At 45.3% G+C, this 26,070-nt stretch overlaps 1 protein-coding gene across 1 annotated transcript in view; it reads left to right on the top strand.

Annotated features, from left to right (window-relative positions):
- The window catches only part of CHMP4B (charged multivesicular body protein 4B), a 42,653-nt gene that overhangs the window by 516 nt on the left and 16,067 nt on the right, over nt 1-26,070 (top strand). The window lies entirely within an intron of this gene.

The following is a 26,070-nucleotide window of genomic DNA, read 5'->3' as shown; positions in this document are numbered from 1 at the left end:
CTCCCTTCAGTGTCTCCCGGAGCCCTGGACTCCTCCATCGTCAGACTGCTATTCCAGCTGTCTCGTCTCAGGCTCTCCCCGTTCTGCCAGGCCCTTTCGACTCTAATTTCACAGCACTTCTTCCTCCGCCCTCACTCTATTCGTTTCTCTTCCGCCTTTTCCTCCTCCCTCTGGCCTGCCCTCACCCACCTTCCCAGATACTGCCGCCGCCTCGTTGGCTCATTTCTGCCCTCCATCCTAACACTTGTGTCCTTCCTGGTCCCACCCCTACCCTCTCCCGACCCCTCTGTGGAGTCCGTGAGCAGTCCTTGATCTCTCCCCATCCCCCTGATTCAGAATTCTTCTTAAGAAGCCGCCTCGATGGAGAGGAAAGGCGACTGGGGGAGAGGAGAACCCCTGGTTCGGGCGCTATTCACTTACTGAGTGAACTTGAGCAAGTTCTTTTTTTTCTTGAGCCTCATTTTCCCCATCCGTCAGCCGGGCTTTGGCCTCCATGAGGCCGAAGGTGCCTTCCAGCCCTGTGATTCACTTCTTGTTGCTTTATCAGAGTTTCACATAGCGCAAGCCTTCACCCTGTGACTCACCGCTTCCCGGTCCCTGTGTACCAGAAATAAGTATTCCATTCCTCCTTTGGCCCCGACTCCTCCCCCAGTCCCCACTGTGGTTCAGGGGAGGGATATTGAACTCTGAGGCACTTTACTTACTGTTGTATGGCTTTCTGGGCAAGTGCTTTGTATTCTTCTTAAGTGAGGTGAATGTGAAAACGCTTTAGTAACTGTAAAGCAGTTTAGGAATATTTGATTTTTCTCGTTGTTATTGCAATATGAGAGTGAGGCATAGCGTAACCACCCTCCCCCTGAGAAGGAGGAAAGGTGAGAGGGGTTTAGGAGCTTTACAAACAAGTATTTAACTCAGAAGTCTGCAAGTCACTAGCTGTGTGACCTTGAGCTAGTGAATTTACCACTGAAAGGAAGATATGGATTTACAGTGCCCAGTATACAGTAGGGGTTAAATAGATGTTTTCTTCATTTTAACAGAAGAACAAAATAACCCATCCTGAGGATGCTCCTTTGCTGATAGTCAGTGGATACTCTGGACATTCTTTTGGGGGGCTTACTGCATGCACTGTATTCACAGGGTGAACAAAACACAGCTTCCACCCTAATGAGGGAGAAGACAGGGAAATAAATGAAGAAAATTTTGTCTAGTGATGAAAAGTGCTAAAAAAAAAAAATGGGGAGTGATGGGGTGGGAAGGGGTGTCACTTTAGATAGGGTGGTCTGGGAAGTCCTCTTTGAAAACGTCAGGTTTGAACTGAACCTTGAGAACTTACCAGCTCTGTAGAAATCTAGGGGAGAAGCCTTCCAGGCAAGCATACAGCATAGAAAAATGCCCGGAGGTTGGCCTCTTTTAAGAAACAGAAGACCTGTGTTTCTAGAATGTAGTGATTGAAGAGGAGAGTGGTATAAAATAAGTGGGTGTGGCGTGGACTTTGAACTTCCTGATAAAGAGTTTAGATTTTATTCCAAGTGGATGGAAAGCTGTTGGAGGGTGTTATGCATGTCCTTATCATTCACTTAGTTTTAAAAAACACCATCTGGCCTCTCTTTGGAAAGTAGACCTGTGGGGGGTGAGAATGGGAGCTGGGAGACCAGTGAGGACAGAGGCAGCCATGCATTTGTGGCCTGGAGTCCAGTTGTAGCTCTGGAGATAAGAGAGCAGGGTTAGATTTTGCTGTCTCTGGCATTTTTCTTTGATGACTGTCCCTCAATTAGGATCCTCTGTTGTTCACAGAGGTAATTTAGAGTCAGTGTTTTGACCAGGCTGCATTTGGGGAATTTGCCCATTGCCGGGTGGAGGAGGGCATCAGTTTACATCATCTCCGAACTGAGAGAGCAATTCTCCTGTGGTCTTTTGGTCTGGAGCAGTTTTGTTTCTCCCGTTTTAGAGGTAATTGAATTGGCTTTCAAGAGGCTTGGAGAGAGGCTGCCAGCAGACAGTGGGGGACCCATCTCAGCTAGTTGTAATAACTTTTTGGAAAGCAGTCTGTCTTCTTGAGTTTACTTGAGAGGACAGGAGCTACTGCCCTTCTTTTTAGTGTCCTCTGGGGAAAGGTCTTATTTGTTTGTAGGGATAGTGCTCAGAGATGTTAACATCACAACATACCATTCATTTAGTTACTTTTTTTTTTTTTTTTTCGCTTAGTTACTTATTGACTTGAACTGTGCTGGGACTTGGGGGATCAGAGATGAAAATACACTGTGCCTGCCCTCCAGGGACTCAGGATTGGAAGTGTGTGTATGGTGGGGTTTTTTTGGTTTGTTTGTTTTGTTTGTTTTTTGAGTTTGTGTGAGAGAGAGAGAGAAAGAGAGAGGGAAGATGAGAAGGAGGAGGAGGGAGGAGGAAGAGAGGGAAGAAAACATACCAGTCAGTGCTGAAACATGAGCGTGTACATGGGGCTCAGGCTGCAGAGGAGAACATTCTTGTCTGGAGGGGAAAGGGCAAAGGCTGCTTGGCTGAGGAGGGAGATGTGAAGTGGGTCAGCAAGGAGTTTGGGGAGCCCTGAGTGAGAGCATCTCCTGGTGGGAGTCGGTGGGGCAGGACGGCAGATGGTTAACACTGGGTAGTGACCTGTAGCCTTTAGACTTTGACCTGGAGATGGTGAGGACCATTGGCTGTCTCAAAGCAGAAGAGACAGACCAGCTTGGATTTCTGAAAGAGCACTGCAGCAGTAGCAATAAAGGAGGGAGTGTCAGCCGACCAGGAAGGGACTGGAGGCAGGAATCCAGTAAGGGATATGGGTAGAATCTCATGGACAGTGCACTTGAGCTGTAGCTTTGTCACTAGCTGTGTGTTTTGGGCAGGTTACTCTGTACCTCAGATTCCTCCTCTGTAAATAGGGGTACTAGTATCTACTTTATTAGATTAAATTATGTTATGCATGCAAAGCTCTTAGTAGAATGCCTGCCATATGGTAAGTGTTCAATAAATGGTTGCCATTATCATTATTACAAGGAGACTCTTCAGGTGGGAACAAAGGGCCTAGAGTAGAAGCGTGGAAAACTAGATGAGAAGTAATACATATCAGAGACTTTTCTGAAGGAGAATCAGAAGAAGGTTGGTGATTGGTCAGAATTGTGGGCAAGATGAAGGAGAGGGAGGAGTTGAAGACAATTCCCAAGTTTACAGCTTGGACAATGGGTAGATGGTGATGCCATTAACCAACTTCGGAAACACAGAGGAGGAGCAATTCTTCATAATTGTGAGTCCTTTGAAGTTTGTAAAACTCCTTTTTTCTTATGAATCTCATGATATACACTGAGACTTTGAGCTCCATGAGGCAGGATGTGATAGTCATGTTCACTGCCGTGTCCCCTGTACCTAGCACAGTGCTGGCATGTAGCTAATGCTCAGTAAGTATTTATTAAATGATTGCAAACAGTCTTGGGGGTATGTTCTGTTATTCACATTGTCCGGAGAGGAAAATGAGGCTGGAGAGAGGATGTAACCTGACTCAGAGACCAGTTCTTCTGGTGGCTGTGGGCATCTTGTGTTTTGTTTACTCGCATGATGGCTGAAGGCATCATCATGACCTTTGTCATCACTCAGATCATTAAACACCCACCTGTGCAAGGTGTGGTGCTGAGTCGGGGGGGAAAAAAGAAGTGAGGCAGGACTAGGTCCTGCCCTGTGAAGTGTGTAGCCAAATGTGGATGCTATTTTTGTGATGTAGATGTTGGAAAGATGATAAATTGTCCTTTGAAACAAACCTCTGCTGCTCAAGTAGATTATTTGCATCAGGCAGGTGTGTTCCAGGCAGTGGTTTCAGTTAGGGGCCTAGAGCAAAATTTGGATTGCATATTTTTTCCAAATTTCTTTATGTTTCCTTTAGTGATGTATTCATTCTTAAGCATGTGGCAGGCTCTTAAACTGTGTCCTAGGTTCCATGCTCAGTGCTGGGAGCTTAGTGCTGGGAATATAGAGAAACCAGACACAGGCCCTGCCATCCAAGGCACTTAAATATTGTCATTTTTCCTTTACTATCAAGTGGAAATAATATTCATCTTACATGACTATAGTGAGGATTAACTAAGATAATATTCAGTATATGAAAGAGTGTGGCACATTGTGGATATTGAGTAAGTATACTTTTTTCCTTTTCTGATAAAGTTTTTTTGTTTTTTTTTTTGTGGTACGCGGGCCTCTCACTGTTGTGGCCTCTCCCGTTGCGGAGCACAGGCTCCGGACGCACAGGCTCAGCGGCCATGGCTCACGGGCCCAGCCGCTCCACGGTATGTGGGATCTTCCCGGACCAGGGCACGAACCCGTGTCCCCTGCATTAGCAGGCAGACTCTCAACCACTGCGCCACCAGGGAAGCCCTGATAAAGTTATTGTTGATCAAACCTCTTTGGTCAAGTGGAAAAGTTCTTTCACTGAGAACTAGATGGGAGCCAGGATTGCAGTATAGGTGAACTGACGAAAATCTCCCCAGCTTAGGTCTTTTTTGGTACCTTTCCAAACAGTGCCCAGTTGGTGTTCTCCTTAAGAAAGATGATCATATATCAAAGATTATTTTCTTCTTAAGGCACTGTAACTAGTTATGAAATATCTACCCTAGGTGCTTCAGATTTCCCTGTTTTCCCATTTTAATAAAGATGAAACCAGGTTGTAGAAAGGATCATATTTTAGTTTAACAAGAGAATTGTGTGAGATTGGGAAGTGGAGATTGGATATCTCACCCTACACTGGTATATTTCTTTTGGGTTTATGGAGCAAATCAGTTCATTTACAGGTTAATTTAGGTTCAGTTGAAAATGTCTGATGGATGCAGACAGGCCAGACGCTGATGGGAAATATATCTTCATTAAGTCCTGCTTATTGCTGGAGCTGGGGTGGCTCTCTGATGTTTAATAAAATTGCTCTAAAACGTTAACACATGGGAAGACATCTTAATAAGTTAAATTTATAGTGAATGTGGCTTTTTGGTTCTCTGCAATCAAGGTGTCAGGTTGAAAAGCACAGCATCTTAATGGTGCATGTGCCAGCAGGATCTCCTATCCCAGAGACCTAGGGATGGAAAACCCGAAACCCACCCAGGGAACTGAGCAATGAGGATTTCTCTTGATGATGCTTAAGATTCTTGTTTAAAGAGATGGTTGGCCAGGTTGGCTTTGGTTTACTTCTGAAGACAGATGGAGTGTCAGAGAAGCCTATGCGTTGGCTGTCCAAACATGCTGGCGCCTCTGATTCAAATTACAAAATCTTTTTTTGCCCCATTTGGCAGGAAGATTAAATATTTTTAAGTGCCTGCCAGTAGGTTTCTAATGTGATTTGAAATTCAGGATAGATTTTGTTTGGAAGTTTAGCTAAATGTGAGGACCTTTGAGCTAGACTGTTTTGCTCAGGGAAGTTCTGAGTTGCCCTGAGTTGGGTTTGAATGTGGAGAATGAGGTTTTGGAGAAGAGCCTGTAAAGATGTGTGTGAGCCATATACCTCTGGGGCAGAAAGCCAGGACCTGATTTGTTTACAGTGGTCCAGAGCCCTGTGATGGAGCTAGGGCCTACTGGGAGGAGGGGGTGGAGTTCTTGGGGCCTTGAGGGATTCCTTTGGGTAGGAAAGGTTTGTGAAAACTTGGTCCTCTTGCTCTGCCGCTGTCTTTGAAAAAGTGAGAGAGAGGATATCCAAAAACAACAACTTTATATTGGGCACTTTGAGAATGGATGGTTATAATTAGAAGGAAAATTTGAGCATAGCAACAGAAAACAATAGACCTAGCTGGATATAGTACTGGCCTGTTTTTAAAGGTGTTTGGCTTCAGTCAGCAGACGTTTGTTTAGTTCCTTCTAGGAGGAAGGCAGCATGATGGTGTAAGTAGAAGATTCCCAGTTTGAGTGCCAGCTTCACCACTTACCAGCAATACCTAGGCAGTTATCCTCTGAGTCTGTTTCCCCATCTATAAAAAGGGAGTAATAACAATACTTCTCAGGGTTCTTGTGAGGATACGGAATAAGGTGATATGTACAGAATGCGTACCAGAGTGCCCGGCACAGAGGAGGCATGTAAATGTTTCCTTGGTTTCCCAGATATAGTCTTAGGTACAATAAAGGATATAAAGATGGATAAGGCACTACAAGGGCTTACACTTCAGTGAAGATGACACACACATGTACAAGTAATTGATGAAAGGCAAACTGTGTACAAATGAAGGGTTAGAGGAAAATACAGCAGGAAGAGATTAATTCATCTCTGAGGGGTGGCAGGTTCATCTCACCCAGTCACCCATCCAGTACCCAAATTCCCTTTGCAGTATTCCTGCCAAGTGATTAACCTCTGATTGAACCTCTCTGCTGATAGGATTTGTATTAGGTGCTCTATCCTCCCACGCATAGTCTGTCTTTGGACAGCTCTGACTATGAAATCACCTTTCTTATTTGGAACTGAGATCTGTCTTCCTGTAGTGCCTACCTCTGGTACAGGTTGGGGTGGTAGCTCTGTAGGGAAGCAGTTTGGGCTGGAGGAAAGAATGTGGAATCTGGAGTTAGAGGTTTACGGGCAGATCCCACCTCTGACACTAGACAGTGGTGAACTGTTTTCTTCACTGGGAAAACAGGTTGCTAATTCTGCCTCTTGGGGCCACAGAGAACAGGTCTAATCCCCCTTTGGGAAGACAGATCAAGGAAAATGGGGCTTACGTCTCAACAGGTCTTCTGTGTTCCATTGATGGTTCCTTGCTTGGTGTTTCTGTTCTTTCCTTGTTACTCTCCTCTGGGTGGGCTCCTGTTCATCAGTTTTGCTCTTAAGGTGTGGAGTGGGCAGAGCTGACCACTGAATATGCCGGCTGAGGTCTGAGCAGCACAGCCCAGCACACACAGGACTAGCCGTTTGTTAGGAATTAATTTGGTTCTGTGTGCTGTACGGCCCTGATAATTCCCATATCACTGACACAGTTGTGTTTTTTGTTTTTTTGTTTTTAAACAATTACACTTCCCTGTGTCCTTTCATTAGTGAAGGAATGAGCATCTAGGAGCGCCTAAAGTTTGTTTGGTCCTTCTTAAGGAGTCTTAGCTGAAGGATTGAATGATTTAAGTTCTTAACAAGAGCATCTGGCTGGCTTGATTCTCCCATAGCTTCTATTTCTAGTTTTCCCTCCTCCCTCTTCCTTACATGGCCAAGCTGGCAGGAGGGCTTATTTGAGGGAGGCGGGAAAGCTACACATCTTCATGGTCCTGGATGTTTAGCTGAAAAGATTAGTGGAATGGTATGGTAGAAAAGTCTCTGGGTTTGGGATCAGGAGACCTGAGTTCACATTCCACCTCTGCTCGCCAGTGGGAGTCTCCTCCTGTTTCTGAGCATCAGCTTCTTCAGCTGCAGAAGCAGTACATGATATTTACTATACAACTTTGCTCCTCATACAGAGAACAAACAGGTGGTTGCCAGAGGGCAGGGGAGTGGGAGGCATGAGTGAAATAGGTGACAGATTAAGAGGTACAAACTTTTAGTTATAAAAATAAATGAGTCAGTGGAAATGTACCGCATGGGGAATATAGTCAGTAATATTGTAATAACTTTGTGTAGTGACAGATTATAACTAGGCTTATCATGGTGATCATTTTGTAACATATAGAAATACTGAATCACTATATATGCACCTGGAACTAATATAGTGTTGTAGGTCAATTATACTTCAATTAAAAGAACAAAAAGCAGCACAGCATTATAAATTAACTATACTTCAATTTTAAAAAAGGTTAAAAACAACAGCAATAACAACAAAACTTTGCTACTCAAAGTGTGGTCTGTGGGAACATTGTGAAATTGTTAGAAATGCAGACTCTCAAGCCCCACCCAGACTTACTGAAGCAGAACCTGCATTTTTATGAGATCTCGAGGTGGTTTGTATGCACATTAAAGAGACACCTCTCTATAGTTATTGTAGGGGTTACATGAGAATGTTGGGCATTTTTCATATGTCCATGCCAGTATTCTTTCTTTCCTTGACACTCAGGGATGCTGTCTGCCTGGCTAATTTGCTCAGTCATTTTGCAGCTCAAAGATTGAACTCTTATCCAGCTCAGCCTATTCCCAAATACCTTCAGTAATCTGATGAGGACACAGAATGGTTGGAGAATTCAGTGGAAGTCTGCCTTCCTTCCCTTGAAAAAGAACTTGAGGGACTTCCCTGGTGGTGCAGTGGTTAAGACTCCATGCTCCCAATGCAGGGGGCCCGGGTTCGATCCCTGGTCAGGGAACTAGATTCCACGTGCATGCTGCAATTAAGAGTGTGCATGCTGCAACTAAGAGTTTGCATGCCGCTACTAAGGAGCCCACGTACTGCAACTAAGGAGCCAGTGAGTCGCAACTAAGGAGTCCGCCTGTCACAACTAAGACCTGGTGCAACCAAATAAATAAATAAATAATTTTTTTTTTTTTAAAAAAAGAGGGCTTCCCTGGTGGCACAGTCGTTGAGAATCTGCCTGCTAATGCAGGGGACACGGGTTCGAGCCCTGGTTTGGGAGGATCCCACATGCCGCAGAGCAACTAGGCCCTTGAGCCACAACGACTGAGCCTGCGCATCTGGAGCCTGTGCTCCGCAACAAGAGAGGCCGCGATAGTGAGAGGCCCACACACCGCGATGAAGAGTGGCCCCTGCTTGCCACAACTAGAGAAAGCCCTCGCACAGAAACGAAGACCCAACGCAGCAAAAATAAATAAATTAATTAATAAACTCCTACCCCCAGCATCTTAAAAAAAAAATAAAAAAATGAAAAGCTTTAAAAAAAAAAGAAAAAGGAAAAGAACGTGAACACATGTCCTGCTGATGGGGTAGCCGCCTTCTTCATGAAAGAAGCCAGCCATCTAGATAATTGACATGCATTCAGTAAAGCTGTTGGTCATGAGGACCCACTGGTTGTCAGGCACCAACAACTCTGGTGATAAGTTAGGGGTAGTTCCCATCCTCAGGGAGCACTACTGCCTGGTGGGGTGGTGAAGAATTTTCACCCAGTGAGCTTGTGTAGAGTGCCATAAGGACCCCAGGTGAGGAGATAACTCCACCTGGAGTAGGCTAGGAAGTGAATTTTTTTGTCATATCTTTTTCCACCAGAAATTATTTTTCAGTGAGTTCTGATTTCTTGGTTCAGTGGCTTTGTGACTGTTTCCTGTTCTGTTTATACGGCATTTATACTGTTCTGATCCACTAGTTTTCTGAATCAGGAGGAACGTGTGTTCTCTGAGTGCCTGTTCTGTGTTAGGAGCCGTCTGAGATGCCATGTGGATTTCCAGGCAGTGAAAAAGACACAGCCTGGCACAATGGATCCTACTGTTGGACAGATCTGTGGCTCTCTCAGAGAAAAAAGTTATTATGACTAAACAGCCCATACATTTTCTGACTGGAGTCTTAGAACCATCCTAGGTAAAATGTTTCTTTCAGGAATGTTTCTTTATGGATAAAGTAAAGCTAGAAAATGCAAGGAGTTTCTCAGCTAGGGGAGAGGGAGTGAGGTGGGATGGTGAAACAGGAAATTTCATCATCAAACTTGCCCTATTTGATTCTGTAAAATGACATTTTTCTGGATTTTAAGGTGATAGTGAATTTTTGAGCAGGATTCCTAATTGGGTTAAAACCCAGCAAAGAGCTCTGTCATCTCCTTTCCACCCTCAAAACCAACCAAACAAACCAAAAAACAAAACAAAACATAACACCCCAGCATCAAGCACCAGGTTGCTTAGGATGCTTGACCTGGAGCTTGAGACACAGCACAACTTGCTGAGGAAAGTTTTCTCCGGTTGAACAATCAGGGCAGTTGAGTTTGCTCAGAGCCATGAGGCTATGTGAGTCCCAAAGCAGGAGTTCAGACATTCACCCAGTCAGGGTTTTCTGCTGAAGTGTGAGGCCCTGCCTTGTAGTCCTGCTTCCTGGAGGCCCAACTCCTGGTGGGGGGATAAACCTCGGACAGCAGTAATGCAAGTCAAAAATTGGCCATTAGTGCCAACCGCAAGAACACCCTAAATGTAGCTTGGAGGAGATTTGAGTTGGGGAGATTTGCCCCAGTTTAGGGTTGGGGATGACAATGTGACCTTTTGCATTAGGCCTTAAAGGAGTCGGCAGCGACAGGGTGGGGAGAGGTGGGGTTTGGGTGCGAGCACTTCATGTTTGGTACAGGCACCACCTCAGCTCTAGAGTTACAACTGGAAGTTGCAGAAGAACTTTTGCTCTCTTCTAGCTGTGTTGAGTAAAGAGTAGAGTGTATTTGAGGGAAGGGGTTTTGAAACGAATTTGGATATTGTACACTGTTTTGGGACTCTGACGTTGAGATCCCAATAGACATTTGCATTTCATTTTTCATTTCAGATGGTCCATTTTAAAAGAGGATTGCTAGGAACTTTCACTTCCTTCATGCACCCATTTGGTAAATATATATTAACTTGAGCTGTGTGCCAGATACTGTCCTAGTTTACTGGGGACATGCAGGTGGAGACAGGTCATTGCCTCTGAGGTGCTTATAATCTAGCTAGAGTGACAGACAAGTAAACAGATACAATCAAGGTAGTATGATCTGTTCTAGAAGCATATTCAGACCTCAGAGAATAGGATATGAGTGGAGGGAGTCAAAACAGCTCTGTGTGTGTGTGTTACTTGAATCTGTGTTTTGTTAAATAGTTATTTTGGAGAGTAGTAGAATGTTAAAGCAGTAGGGAACTCAAAATGTGTGAGTGCTTGAAACTGAATTAATAGGAAAAGTTTTGAGAAAGGAAAACCAGGAACATGGGGATATATGCAGTACTTTTAAAAAGTACTTTATTTGAATCAGAAGCCCCTTTGGTGGGGACATAAGAATGGATAAATGTTTAACTTAGTTTAGTCATAAAATAATTAGCTTTAGAATATTAAATTTAGGGCTTCCCTGGTGGCGCAGTGGTTGAGAGCCTGCCTGCCGATGCAGGGGACATGGGTTCGTGCCCTGGTCCGGGAAGCTCCCACATGCTGAGGAGCGGCTGGGCCCGTGAGCCATGGCCGCTGAGCCTGTGCGTCTGGAGCCTGTGCTCCGCAACGGGAGAGGCCACAACAGTGAGAGGCCCACGTAATGCAAAAAATAAATAAGCAAATAAATAAAGAAAGAATATTAAATTTAAAGTGCCGCTTACTCTGATGATTATTACAAATTTGCTTTACAGTTGTCTTACTTCCTACAAAAGGAAGTAGGAACTTAAACCTGAGGAGTGGGATCTTTACTGTCTGCTAAAGCAGGAACTGTAAGTTCTTTGTTTGTAATCTGTGTAAGACTTGTAATATGTATAAGACCTGATAGTTGTAAAAGCAAACACCAGACTTGTGCACATGTGTAGCCCAGCTGCTGTTCTCTGCAGAGATTTGAAGAGGAGTTGCTACTCAGATGAGGCCACCTGAAAGGCTCCCCGTTTGGGTGAGGAGTTTGATCAGCTCCGTGTCCCCAGAATTCATTAGACTAGTTTCTTAATTTTCCATCAGCTGGATCAGTTGCTTTCACCCCTCCAGAGCATTTTCTCCTTTTAGAATCTTGCACAAGGGCAGTAAGTGGTTGCATAGAAGATTTGGGTGTTGAGTTGTCGTGGGTGCTGATAGCCCTCTGTGGCCATAGCCAAGGAGGGAGCTGGTATCAGCCTGCATTCAGCTTGTTGCTCTTAGGAGGCAGGGCCGAAGGGCTGGCGGGTGCTGACCACCCTTCTTTTTTTTTTTTTCTGGCCTCATCTTGAGGCATTCGGGATCTTAGTTCCTGACCAGAGATCGAACACGTGCCCCTGCAGTGGAAGCGCAGAGTCCTAACCACTGGACCGCCAGGAAAGTTCCTGACAACCCTTCTTATGCTTAGAGTTTAGAGGTAATTTTGGAGGTGTAAAGGACAAATAGCATTGTAGAAAACACCTTTTCTTAAGTTATTTTCATCATTCTAAAAAAGTATTTTGAAGCAAAAAATTTTTTTCTGGGCAAAAATCTTCAGAAAATGAAAATATTCCCCCCCCCCGCCATCTTTGGGAAATGCCATGCACTTTACGAACTTGATCATGTTTGATCTTTTCAACAACCTCATGTATTATGTGGTGTTATTCCCCCCATCCCCCATTTTAGAGATGAGAAAGCTGAGGTTCAGATTACTTGAGTCACTGGGCTGACCCAGGAACCTTGGGCATCCTGAGGTGGGCTGCATCATGGTGGGCTCTAGTATCTTTGTTGTTCCATAGGGCCAGGACTCCATAACTTGGAGTGCTTATAACTCACCAGTGGACAAAATCTTGTTATTGGAAATTAATTTTTACAATATTCCCTCCAGAGTATGAGCACCTGTTATTCTGCAGGAGAGTACTTCACATTTGTGCTGGGTTCTGTGGCTTCCAAAACACTTTCACATTGATGATCTTATTTTGAAACTCAGAGAAGCTTTAAAAGGCAGATGGGGCAAAGTGATTTTAACCCACTTTGCCGGGGAGGAAACTAAGGCTCAAAGCAATTAAGTGGTTTCCCTAGGGCCTGAGCCAAGGCTAGCCTTCATTAGGCTCCAAGTCTAGTGCTTTCCTGCCACATCGTGCACCATTTTGGCTCCCTCTTATTTATGCTCAATCTCAAAAGGCTGTGTGTCAGTAATGGGTATGGATCGGGTGGAGGAGGATAAGGTTTCAGGTTCTTAGAGTGACTGAATCATCTTATACACAGTGGGACTAGTGCCAGAGAGAAGATGGAGAGGAGACTGTTCATACGTGTCTGGAATGGTTTGAGAGCCCTTATTCACTGTATTCATTCATTCACAGTCTGCTGCAACTTCGGCATTGTGCATTCCCCAGCCTTTCTTTTACAGCAGTAAGCTCCTTTTCTCAGTGGTCTCTAGAGCAGTGTTTCTCAACCTCGGCACTGTTGACATTTTGGGTTGGATAATTCTTTGTGGTGGGAAGCTGTCCTGTGCATTGCAGGATGGTTAGCAGCACCCTTGGCCTCTACTCACTAGATGTCCATAGCACCCCCTGATCTCCCAGTTGTGACAACCAAAAATGTCTCCAAATACTGCTAAATGTCCCCTGGCGGCCAAAAGCTCCTAGGGTTGAGGACCACTATTCTAGGGTTGGTGAAGCCACACAGGTACAGCTCTAGAGCTTCAGAGGCTGGCCTAAGGGTAAGGGATCTTAAAGAGCAGAGCGGAGGACCTGTTAGAGTGCTTTTTTAATTTTTGTTTTTTAATTTATTTTATTGAAGTATAGTTGATTTACAATGTTGTGTTAATTTCTGCTGTACAGCAAAGTGATTCATATATATATATACACACATATATTCTTTTTCAAATTCTTTTCCGTTATGGTTTATCACAGGATATTGACTGTAGTTCCCTGTGCTATACAGTAGGACCTTGTTGTTTATCCATTCTCTGTATAATAGTTTGCATCTGCTAATCCCTGACCTGATAATCTCTAGGTCTATCCATGTTGCTGCAAATGGAATTATTTCATTCTTTTTTATGGCTGAGTAGTATTCCATTTTTGGGTGTGTGTGTGTGTGTGTGTGTGTGTGTATCTCACATGTTCTTTATCCATTTATCTGTTGATGGACATTTAGGCTGTTTCCATGTCTTGCCTATTGTAAATAGTGTCTCTGTGAACATAGGGGTGTATGTATTTTTTTTTTTCTTAATTTTTATTGAAATATAGTTGATTTACAATGTTGTTAGTTTCAGGTGTGTAGCAAAGTGAATCAGTTACACATATACGTATATCCACCCTTTTTTAGATTCTTTTCCCATATAGGCCATTACAGAGTATTGAGTAGAGTTCCCTGTGCTATACAGTAAGTCCTTATTAGTTATCTATTTTATATATAGTAGTCTGTATATTGTATCTTTTTGAATTATAGTTTTGTCTGAATATATGCCCAGGAGTGGGATTGCTGAATTATATGGTAACTCTATTTTCAGTTTTTTGAGGAGCCTCCATACTGTTCTCCATAGTGGATGCACCAATTTACATTCCCACCAACGGTGTAGGAGGGTTCCGTTCCCTTTTATCAACACCCTCTCCAGCATTTGTTATTTGTAGATTTTTTTAATGATGGTCATTCTGACGAGTGTGAGGTAGTACCTCATTGTAGTTTCATTTGCATTTCCTGTTAGAGTGCTTTTAATCCTACCTTTTTTGTTGTTCTGCTGAGGAAACCAAGGTCTAGAGATAGCACAGGGCATCCTGGCTCTGCTTTCTGGGCGTGTAACTAGTAATAGTGTCCAGACCTGAATCCTTCCCACCCGAGACTTCTTTCATCATCCCAGAGGCCCTCAGTCTTCTCAGGTTGGAGGACCCTTATCTAGATCCAGACAATATTTGGTACGATCATGTGATAATAGTTGTGCTTTTAGTACCCATTAATTGAGAGGTACATTATTCTGTTCAACCAGTATTTACTGAATACCCACTATTTTGTGTCTTCGTCCTAGGATTGTGTCTGACATGAACAGTAGTTTGTGGTCAAGTGGCGGTTGTTTTTGTTATTGTGCAATATAGTCATCAGTTAGTGCAGGGTCGGTGCATTCACAGAGCAGTGGAGTGATAACTGTGAGCCCCATAGGCTCACAATCATAGACTGGGAACCAGCTGATGAATTATACCATGAGATTTGAGAGAACAACAGACCTAAAACTCCAGGCTTTTCTTGAAACCATGAACTGTCACCACACTTGAGATGGAAGTCTCCACACTCTGTGGAAATAAAAAGCCAACAGGCTACTCAGAGTCCTCACTGTAGCTCTCTGAACAGCTGTACACTGGGGCACTTGTGATACAAGAAGAGGCATTTGGCTGGAAACAAGCTTTAAGTTCCTAGCATTAGTTGGTAAATGGTGCATGGGTCTAAGGGGAGTTTAAAGTAATGGCCTTGAACTTGAGAATCTGTGTTTCCAAAGCCTCTCATCTTGAGGCACTGAGTTTCTCTGACAAGAACTATTACTCTTATTTCAGAGATAAGAGGCAGAGAGGCCAGGCCACACAAATAGTCCGTGAAAGAGAGCCAGCTACTCTCAGGTTTAGGAGCTGGGACTCTAGTTGGCATCCTAGGATGGAGCTCTTTGTTTCTGTCCGATGATGGTGGAAAAGGAAAAGGGTTGTTGGATTAAGTCCCACCCAATGTAGCCAACATTTTGAGTGCCTGTTGTGAAAGACTCCATGTGAAGGGACTGTATAGGACACAGCTGAATGGGGCACAGATAAATGGGATTTGGGACAGAGGAGGGGGTCAAGGTCATTCCAGGCAGAGGGGATTGTGGGAGCCAAAGTACTGAGATTTGCATACACTGTGTATATATGGGAGGGGTGGGAGCATTATGGGGTGTGGGAGAGGGGCGGTGGTGGCTCAGGTGGAGAAGAGTTGGAAAGGTAAGCTGCGGTCTCCCTGAGGAGGCACTGGATGCCAATCTGAGGAATCTATGTTAGGCTGAATTTAGTGAGGCACATACCAGATAGACACATTCTGTCTAGAGAGCAGTGTGCTGGGGACCAGCAGCCATCTTTCTGCAGCACCCGGTGAGGTTTCCCATTGGTATGCTTTCTACCCATTATTACTTGAAGGAATGAGGTAGGTATAGGGGCTGTTTCCTTATAAGGGAAGACACATGGCTCACCACCCTTTTCCTTGTTACTTCTTCCTGGTTCCCCTTCTGCTTTTTCCGAAGGCCAGCACATCCTGGACAGCTGGGTAGAGGCAGAATAGCAACTTTTTTCCACTCTGAGAGTATCTCAGATTACATGCCTAACGAAGGTAAGCAGGCAAATAAATATTTCCTACCTAAACCAGTTTGACCCAGCCTCATAAGGTCCTTTGCTGCCTCATATTGGGCATTTCACCCTCAGCTGCCTGGCTGGCTCACTCAGTTAGTTGTGATTTTTGTGGTTATTTAATCTTTCCTTTGTTTATCTTTGAGCCAGGAGAGAACTAGTTACTCTCTTTGCTGATTACAAGGACCTCTGTTTCTGAGGCCATATGTTTCAGGTTTAGCCTGGACTCTCCTATCCTAGTCATAAGAATCTGAGAACTAACTCTGTTTTTCCTCCCTGTTTCCTGAGCTCCTGGCCTCCTGTTAATCTTGCCTGTTCCCTGGGTGCTCCCTGCATGCAGGTTGGTTGAACAGAGCCCTAGGACTAACAGCAGCCTGGTTCTAGTTCTGACTGGTATCTTTGGGCAAGTGCCTGCCCAACTCTGGGCATTTGTTTTCTCAACAATAAAACAAGAAGGACAGATTAAAAGAATGCTAAGATTCCTTCCTGCTCTAACATTCTCTGAGTCAACAAGTGCCATATTACAGTGATCCGCCAGAGAACCAGGTGTTACACCAAGCAGTTTTGCTGTGTAAAAAGGTGGAGTAGCTCAGTGTTCATTTTGTCTGTTAACACTTTGGGTACATCCCTGCTCATTGTAAAAGTCAGGGAAGCCGCAGACTATTTTGTAGAAGGTGCTGGACATTTTCCATTTTGATTCCCTGGTTCAGAAGCCGGAGCTGAATAATGGTTTTTAGCTGCTCCCCTGAACCTCCATCCAGGCGAACAGCACAGATGCCAGAGGGTATCTGCTCATTTGGATCAGTAGCCTGTCTCTGACTAGATTGCCAGCCTTTTGGCAAATCAGGGACACAGATTTCTGCTGGGGCTGAGCAGGATCAAGCCCCGCTGGACAAAAACTCAGCACTGACCAGTTAAGCATACCGAGGGTGCTTCCTTGTGGTAGGACTTGACTCCCTCAGCGACCTGCCTTTGGGGACACAGGGCATTTGTCTCCTGTGTGAGGGCAGTGGAGAAAGGAACCAACTACTAAGGGCTGGCCTGACTTGAGTCATTTTGATTAAATCTACTCTTTAGGATGGCAGTTGTAGATGTAGTTGTAGGCTTAGGGAGAGCCATGTCCTTCTCTGCAAAGGCCTCCTGTGCTTAGTGTAAATCTGGCACCACCATGAGTGGCTAAGTCTCTTAGGGATATGTGAGACATTTACCCACCTGGTTCTAAATTAAGGCCTTTAAAACTTCAAGTGTCTACTAGTGCCCATTAAAACAGTTCTGTCCCTTTTATTAACTTTCACACTACATTCCTGTCTTCTAAACAGTTCTGGAAAATCACACAACTTTAGAGCTCATCTGTCCTGTGTACAGAGGGAAATCCCAGGCCCAGATAGGTTGGTGACCTATTAAAAGTGACACAGCTCATGAAAGCCAACCTGGGACTGGAACCCATAGCTCCTGTCGCCTCATTCCAGTGAGGTGTGCCTCACCGCTTCTCAACAAATGCTGTGGTGGCATGTTCCCAGCCCTGCCAGAATGGTTTTGAAAATAAAATTAAAGTTGCCATGAAAGAAAGCCGGCTGACAGGAGAGATGGAGTAGACAGCCACTATCTTAGAGGGTTGTTTTCTTTTGAGTTATAACTGGCTGTTGGTGGTTTTCTGGGCTGCCTGGAGGATCCAAACCTCAGGGCCTTTTTGTTGCTGCATTCCTGACATTCTGTGTAACCGGGCTGTCTTTCTCTGCCTCGCAGGATCCTCCTGTGCAAGGGGTTTGAATGATTCCTACCTCTGGCCCATTTTACAGGACTCTGGAGGGCTAGGAAGTCTATAAAGAGTTCTAGGAAAGAGTTGGCATATAAATAGCAATTATTGGTCCTTCCTGATTTTTTCTTCTTTTCAAGTTATTGAGGTATAACTTGTTTATGGTAAAGCAGACAAACCTTAATTAGACAGCTTTGTGAATTTTTACAAACGTAACCACCGTCCAGATCCAAGATATTGGACACTTCCAGCTCTCTAGCAGTCTTGATTTTTATAGTATCTCAGGACTTGAGAAGAGAGTGTTATTTGTCTACTCTGGCCTCTTTAAGAATCTCAGAGGACATTATATTTTCCTTCTGTTACTCATTCAACGTATGTTTCCTAAACACCTAGTAGTGCAGGGTTCTGTGCTGGGAGTACAGAAACAGCTAAGTGTTGGCCTGTCTTGGCTCACAACCCGTCAGGGATTTTGACTAGAATCCAAGGGAGAAGGAGAAGGGCTGTGAGAGGCAGCTTGGAGGAGAGAGGCTGCCTCTTGCTGGGAGAGGAGAGGATGTGTGTATTTATGTAGACACACAATTTTACCCACTTCCCTCACTATCTAGAAATACGGGAAAGGGGCTAGATTATGGACTTTCAGTCTCTTCTCAGCCAGTTGTTTGCATTCTCAGGCCATGCTGGGAACTTGGAGAGGTGCAGGCCCAGCTGAAAATCCACATCTATGGGGTTTGCTCAGCATTGCCTTCTCTGCTGGGAAGCAGGGGAGAGCTCGGCAGTGTGGAGAAAAGCAAAACCAATAAGCACTCCCTGCTCCACTTCTTCGGCCCCCAGGCTCTTAGGAGCTGACCTCCTTTTTCTCTTGGGTTTTCTTTTTGTAAAATTAATTAATTAATTAATTTTTGACTCTGTTGGGTTTTCGTTTCTGTGCATGGGCTTTCTCTAGTTGCGGCGAGCTGGGGCTACTCTTCATCACAGTGCGCGGGCTTCTCATTGTCGTGGCTTCTCTTGTTGCGGAGCACAGGCTCTAGATGCACAGGCTCTAGATGCGTAGGCTCAGTAGTTGTGCCTCACGGGCTTAGTTGCTCCGCGGCATGTGGGATCTTCCCAGACCAGGGCTCGAACCCGTGTCCCCTGCATTGGCAGGCAGATTCTTAACCACTGCACCACCAAGGAAGCCCCTCTCTTGGGTTTTAAGACTTGTAAGGCTACAAGTCTTCTGTGAGTTAATTTTGGCCTGAATTTCTCTGCTCCCCTTGGTTGAATAGTTAAAACATAGAAATTTTCTGTCTCTTAAATGAAAACAGACCCAAGATGGACTTTTCTGATCTTTTTTCATGTGTGAGAAACAAGTTTTTGTTTTGTTTTAATTACTAATAAAGGCATAGGCTCTGGTTGGTAGGAGGGGAGAAGGCCATTCCAAAGTAGACACAAGGTGATTCCTTTCTTTAAAGAGTCTCCTGAAGTAGTGAAGACCAATACCTGAGACAAGGTCATCATGAAGAGATAACACGCCAGGACATCTGAACATGACAGAGCTATATCTTGGTCCATATGTAAATAGTAGCTAGGAAAGAAAGAGGGGCAGATGCCTTAGTCTGGCTGAACTTTGTTCAGAGTCTGATGAGTTACTCTATCTTGGAAACATAAGAGACTTAGATCATCTGGGTCTGTTCCCCACCCTCATTTTACAGATGGAGAAACTAAAACTTTGATTTGACCAGAGCTGGAACCAGAACCAGGTCTCATATCTGGTGGACTACAAAGATGTTCTGGAGGAGTGAGTGCTCAGCAGGATTTGGAAGGAAGCTTGGCTGGGAGAGAGTGGTGGTGAGGCAGTGAACCGAGTGGCCCGTGCATTGCATCGTTCCCCACATTTGGAGCAGGAGAACCAAAGTGCCAAGGCAGATGCGGGAGGTGAGAGTGGAGAGGCAGGGAAGGCGGCCAGTCATCTGAGGGGAGGGCCTGGCAGCCCCACAGCAAGGGGCCTTGGGGGCTGCTGTGGCCATGATTAAGGATATTAATTGACTGGAGAATCTTTAGTGTTTATCCTCCTTTTTGTTTTCTAATTGACTACTTGGGGACACTTGAAGTGTATTGCTTTCCTTGATAGGAAGCCTATTTTTTGACATTCCTTTCTTTACATTCTTTTCTAAATAATCAGAATATAGTCTAGCACTGTTATGTATTGTTTAAGGGAATAGAGGTGATTTTCAGTTTCTGCTAATTCTATGCACTTTGGAGTTAGTCCTCCAGTTTTATTATCATCACTTGCATATATGGTTATAAGCTACGGTGTTCAAGAGGGAAGACCAGATAGAAAGCTTATGAACCCATCTGGGAGTTTTTTTGGTGGTAAATTATATATAACATAAAATTTACCATTTAAACCATTTTTTAAAAATTTATTTATTTATGGCTGTGTTGGGTCTTCGTTGCTGTGCACAGGCTTTCTCTGGTTGCGGCGAGCGGGGGCTACTCTTCGTTGTGGTGCACGGGCTTCTCATTGCGGTGGCTTCTCTCATTGCGGAGCATGGGCTCTAGGCACGCAGGCTTGTGGCGCACGGGCTTAGTTGCTCCGCGGCATGTGAGATCTTCCCGGACCAGGGATCGAACCTGTGTCTCCTGCATTGGCAGGCAGATTCTTAACTACTGCGCCACCAGGGAAGTCCCCATTTAAGCTATTTGTAAGTGTACTATTTTGTGGCATTAAGTACATTCACACTGTTGTGCCTGATCTGTTTTTACTCTTTGAATTTTGGGGGACCAGGATTAACCATTGAGCAGAAAGGTGCTTAAATTTGATGTCTGCCGTTAAGAGAAGCTATTTGTCCTCTCTGAGCCTGTGTCCTCATCTGTAAAATGGGAGGAGTAATAATAAGGGCTCTGGAGTCAGACAAACTGGGTTTGAATTCAGGCTCCATTACTTTCTAATTGCAATCTTGGGGAAGTTACTCAGCTTTCTGAGTCTCAGTTTCTACTCTGTCCATTTTGAAGAGGAAAGGAATGAAGATTTATTGAGCATCCACTATTATGTTTTGTGCTACAGAAGTATGTGCTGCCTTATTGCCCCATGAGATGCAGATGTTATCTTACACATACGGATGGATTGTGAGCCTCAGAGAGGTTAAGTGACTTGCCCAAGGTCAGCCACTTAATACGTCTTGGGAAAAGCCTTTTAGGAGTGACTGTTATGGTACTTTCTGAAATGGGATTTTTTTCCCTCATATAAATTCTGATTCAGGGGCTTCCCTGGTGGCACAGTGGTTGAGAGTCCGCCTGCCGATGCAGGGGACACGGGTTCGTGCCCTGGTCCGGGAGGATCCCACGTGCTGCGGAGCAGCTGGGCCCGTGAGTCATGGCCGCTGAGCCTGTGCGTCTGGAGCCTGTGCTCCACAATGGGAGAGGCCACAGCAGTGAGAGGCCCACGAACTGCAAAAAAAAAAAAAAAAAAAAAAAATTCTGATTCAGTTAATGTTTGCTGAGCCTCTCTCAGGTGATAGGCATAGTAGTGCATGCCAGGATATTGTCTTACTACCATTTTATTTAATTATTTAAAAAAAATTTTTGGCCGCACCGGGCGGCATGCCGGGTCTTACTTCCCCAACCAGGGATCAGACCTGTGCCCCCTGCAGTGGAACCTCGGAGTCTTAACCACTGGACTGCCCCGGAAGTCCCAACCATTTTATAAATGAGGAAATTAAGGCTCACCCAGATTGTAAACAGTAGAGCCAGCATATGGACCCAGGTCTGCCTGACTTCTACATTATGGTACCTCAGGATTACCTGATTGTGGCCCAGTTGTTTGAAGCAGTTGTTGATAAAAATGAATTTAATTCCAGCATTAGAATTTGACTAGTCCCAAGAAGTTAATTGCAGTGATATTTGACTTGAATCACAAAATAATAAAAGGTAGAGGCCTTCCCAGCCATTATTAGCACATCTGTTGAGAAGCTTTGCAAAGAACAGAAATAGAGAAACTATCATTCTTTGTATTATATTCTCAGGAGGTTGGAGCCAGGAACAGATTTCTTCTTTCCTCTTGCATTGACCCTGGAGGTAGACCTGTGGAGATCTGGCAAGGATAAAAATCTCATTAGAGCTCTCTCCCAAAGTTGTCAGGATCTCAGGCTGCTGTTGGGGGTTTTTAGTCCATTGAGGTAGTTTTCGAACTTTTTTATTTTTTAGCAGCTAGACATGGTTCAAAGAAACTCTTATGGAGAAGCAGTGATGGCAGGTCCTTGGGCAGTTTAAACCCTTCTGGCTTGGTAGAAAATGTTTGGTTGTTTGAAGAACCTCTAAAACATTTTCCTTAAGCCCAGGGGTCCTTGAAAACCACTGGCTGAGGCAGAGTGACTGACCAGACTGTAGACATTACTTCCCCCTCATTCATTCAAATGACACTTGGGCTTGAATACCTCATCTATGTCAGGGACTGTGCCCAGGAAGTTCACTGGGCTGTCCAGGGGGATGTCAGCTACAGCATGGTGTTAGTGTTTTCAGCCACTTCAGTGAGGGCCTGTGCAGGAGCATGCAGTGGAAGGATCCTAGCCTGGCCTGGGGGAGTGGGGTGATCAAGAAGCTACTGCCTGGGCAGCCCTGCAAGACCAGTGGAAGGTAGCCAGATGAAGCATTGAGAAGAGCATTTGGGGAGAACTGGAAGCCTAATGAGGCTGCAGAGAAAGAAAGTCAGTATAGTGTTTTCTTGGCAAGGTAGTGAAATGTTAAAGTCTGTGTTTAGAAAGACCACTGGTGGACTTCCCTGGTGGCGCAGTGGTTAAGAATCTGCCTGCCAGTGCAGGGGATACGGGTTCGAGCCCTGGTCCAGGGAGATTCCACATGCTGCGGAACAGCTAAGCCCGTGTGCCACAACTACTGAGCCTGCACTCTAGAGCCCACGAGCCACAACTACTGAAGCCCGCGTGCCTAGAGCCCATGTCTGCAACAAGAGAAGCCAGCACAATGAGAAGCCCACGGTAGCCCCCACTCGCTGCAACTAGAGAAAAGCCTGCGCACAGCAACGCAGTGAAAAATAAATAAATAAATAAGTTTAAAAGAAAACAAAAAAAAAAGAAAGACCACTGGTGACAAGTGGAGAAGGGACCAGAGGGGGCAACCCCTAATCCCATCACACACTCCCCTCCCCCTCCTTTCCCCAGCTCACACACCCCAGTCTGCAGCATAGTGAGCAAGCACCCAACACAGTCCCCTTGCCCCCCAAGAACACACACCCAGCTGACCCCACAGGACCCTACCCTGGACACAGTCCTCTTGCTCTTGGGGGGCCTTCTCTCAGTGTGCTGAGGAGCTAGAAGCTGCGGCTTAGGCCGGTGATCTGTGTGTGGGTAGAGAGGCTTTTTGAGCCCTTAAGGAGGGAGAGTCTGAAGTTGCCTTTCATGTTCCAGCCTTGATTGGGTCTGCCAGAATTGAGAGGGGTGACAAATGGTTACGGGAGAGGAGGTGGGGATTGCTGACCACCTAGCTTCTCAGGAAGAATGAGTGTAGAAATAAGAGACAGGAAACAGGACCTTAGCCAAACTCCCACCTTATCCCCCTGACCTAGGTGGCTGGCAGGGTGCATGTAGGGGAGGAAATGCCCCTGTCCTCTTGAGATGCACTTCAGCTTCACTTTCCTTTTGTTCTGAGAGCTTCAGAACCTTCCCTGTATGCATCTCCCCACCATGGGACAGGATCTGTGACTGGGAAGAAAAGGAAACAGAGAGGTTCTCATCCTGGGAGGTAGGGTGACCTTATATCATCCAAATCAGGACACTTATGGGAGGAGAAGCAGATGCCATTAATATTTACTCTGGTGCAGCAGATATAAACTGGGACTGTCCCGGAAAACCAGGATGTGTGGTCATGCTACTGAGAACTTGGGGTAACCCAGTTCACACACACACAATAAAAGTTGCTGAGGGCAGAGGATAGCTAGAAGAAAATGTCAATTCTGTTGTTATCTTTCTAGAGGCAGTAAGATCTGTGCAGAGGCTGTTGCAGCGGTAAAGGCATGGAGGAGATTCGGGGCAGCCGGGTTGGGAGATGGAAATAGTAAGGAAGCTGACCTGCAGAACTTGGTGGACCAATCAAGAACTCCTGATAGATCCAGGAGGTTCTGCTGTCTCCTTTTGCTCTAGCTCCCTCATTTTTAACTCGTTGGGGGTCATGGATCCTTTTGAAAATCCAGTAAGTGCTTCAGAAAACTACACATACAGTACATAGGAAATGTTGCATGTTGTGTTAGGGATTCTGGAACCCAGGTTGAGAATCCCTGCTCCAGATTCTCTCCCCTGCTATTTTTCTGTTCTACCTCATTTCCTGAATTGGCCAGTTTGGTTTTAGTTGCAGGTGAAGGGGGACTTGTTGACCCATGACTGTAGGAAAGGGCAGTGTGGAGCTGGTCTCTTTCTGCTGATTTATTGATTTACTGACTGACTACCCATGAGTCTGGGCTATGGCCACAGGCTGCTCTGGCTTATAGCTTTGGATCCTGGGGGTAAAAGAATCGCTACCTCTTTCTATCCCCATTTCTCTCCCCTGGAATCTCCTAGCAGATTTTGGAGAAGGACTCTGATTGGCTGCTTGGGTCATGTGCTCATGACTAGACCAATCACTTAGGGAAGAGGGGCTGTTCTGCAGCCCAGCTTGCATCACAAGCCTACTCCACCCCTATGGCCAGGGAGGCAGGGTCTGTTTGCAAAGGCTTGGAGTTTGAGGGGGTTGGTCCTTAGGAAAACAATTGCCCCTGCACTTTTCTCCTCGTCCCTGGTAGAACTCACTACTCCTGCTCATCCATTCTTTCCCAGGCCCGGTAGGGCCTGTGGAAAAGGACTGGAGACCTGGTTTCTGGTCCTAGGCCCACCCCTCCACCAGGCTTTGGTTCAGTGGGGGTTTACTGAGCACTTACTCTGTGCCTGAGCCTCCCTGGGCCTTAGTTTCCTCCTCTGTACAAACAAGGTTGGATTTATTCCCCAAGAGTGTGTTTGTCCAGCCAACCATCCCTCACTGAGCACCTACTGTGTACCAAGGATGCTGAGATAGAGAGACACAGTGCATCCTCCCAGGAGCTCACATTCTAGTTAAATTACAGCAGTGTGAAGACGGAGATATGCTATAGGGTTCCACGACTCTGAGGTTCTGTGCCCACATTTTTTGTGGACTAAGGCAAAATTGTCTTTTTCCAGAAAGGCGCCAGCTTCCTGTGGCTCCTCTTGCCCTCCACCACTTGCTGCCATTTGGGTAAGGAAGGTGGTTTGTCTTTACAACTCTCTCATGTGTCTCTGATTCTAAAAGGAGAGGAGGCTGGTTTGGTTTTCTCTCTTCCTTTGGAGAAACCCTGAAAAGTGTTTTTCTGCTGGCATCCCCTTCCCCCCACCACTTCCCCACTAAAGACCCCAGCCCCCAGACCTCTGTTGTCATCTAAGTTGCCAGGATGCTGTCATGGTTGCACAGGCAGAAGGGGGCTCTTGTTGGCATGGATTCAGCTGGAAGCAGAGGAAGAAAAGACAGCTGGAAAAGAAACATTTCATTCCAGCCTGGGAAAGGAAACCAAGGGCAGGCTCCACTTCCCGTCTGTTGCAGCCAAGAACCTGGTCAACCCAAGTAAGCCCTGGTCCTGGTGGGTACTGGGAGGAGCTCAGTCAATGCCTTCACTCCACTGCGGTGCCAGACCACAGTGGCAGTGCTGGGCATTGTTAAGTTGTAAATGTTTGCTGTTTTAAATAGAACTGCCTTTTCATATCTGCAGATGGGGAAGAAATTGGCTGTTTTATTTAAGTTACTTTTGTTTGTTTGTTTTGATTAGATAGCCATGTAAAGTGTACATAATTTTTAAAGTGCCTCCTCTGCCCCAGCCATTCAGTGTCCCTTCATGAGGCAACCGATTGAAAAGCCCAGAGATAGTCTCTGCAAATTACAGACATATACCTATATATTTTCCTGACACACATGCAGAAATGGTTGCAATCAGGTTACCTTTGAATCCTGTGCTCTTTACAGTTTTGTAAGAAATTATTTAGATTTGACCCACCCAGAAGTCCCTGAACTTCTTTGTCTTTGCCATATGGATTTAGAGAAGGTTAATTCAAATTTCAGGCACTATGAATTTTTGTTGGTTTTTTTTTTTTTTTTTTTTTTTTTTTGTGGTATGTGGGCCTCTCACTGTTGTGACCTCTCCCGTTGCGGAGCACGGGCTCCAGACGCACAGGCTCAGCGGCCATGGCTCATGGGCCTAGCTGCACCGCGGTATGTGGGATCTTCCCGGACCAGGGCACAAACCCGTGTCCCCTGCATTGGCAGGTGGACTGTCAACCACTGCACCACCAGGGAAGCCCTGGGTCTTGCTTTTAAGGTTTGTTAGATGGGCCCACAGCAATGTTTATCTTGTATAAGCCTAGTTATTTCCTGCTGTTGAGACAAGACCCTTCTGAATACTCTACCCAAAGTCCTGTGAATTATGACTTTTCCAGTATGGCTAAGGAGCAGGCACTATATCTAGCCCCATGTGAACACCTACCTGGTACTGTTTTCTCTAATC

Source organism: Kogia breviceps, chromosome 14, assembly GCF_026419965.1.
Source record: "Kogia breviceps isolate mKogBre1 chromosome 14, mKogBre1 haplotype 1, whole genome shotgun sequence".
Lineage (NCBI taxonomy): Eukaryota > Metazoa > Chordata > Mammalia > Artiodactyla > Physeteridae > Kogia > Kogia breviceps.
Note: the sequence above shows the minus strand (reverse complement) of the source record. Positions and strands in the feature narration are given on the sequence as shown.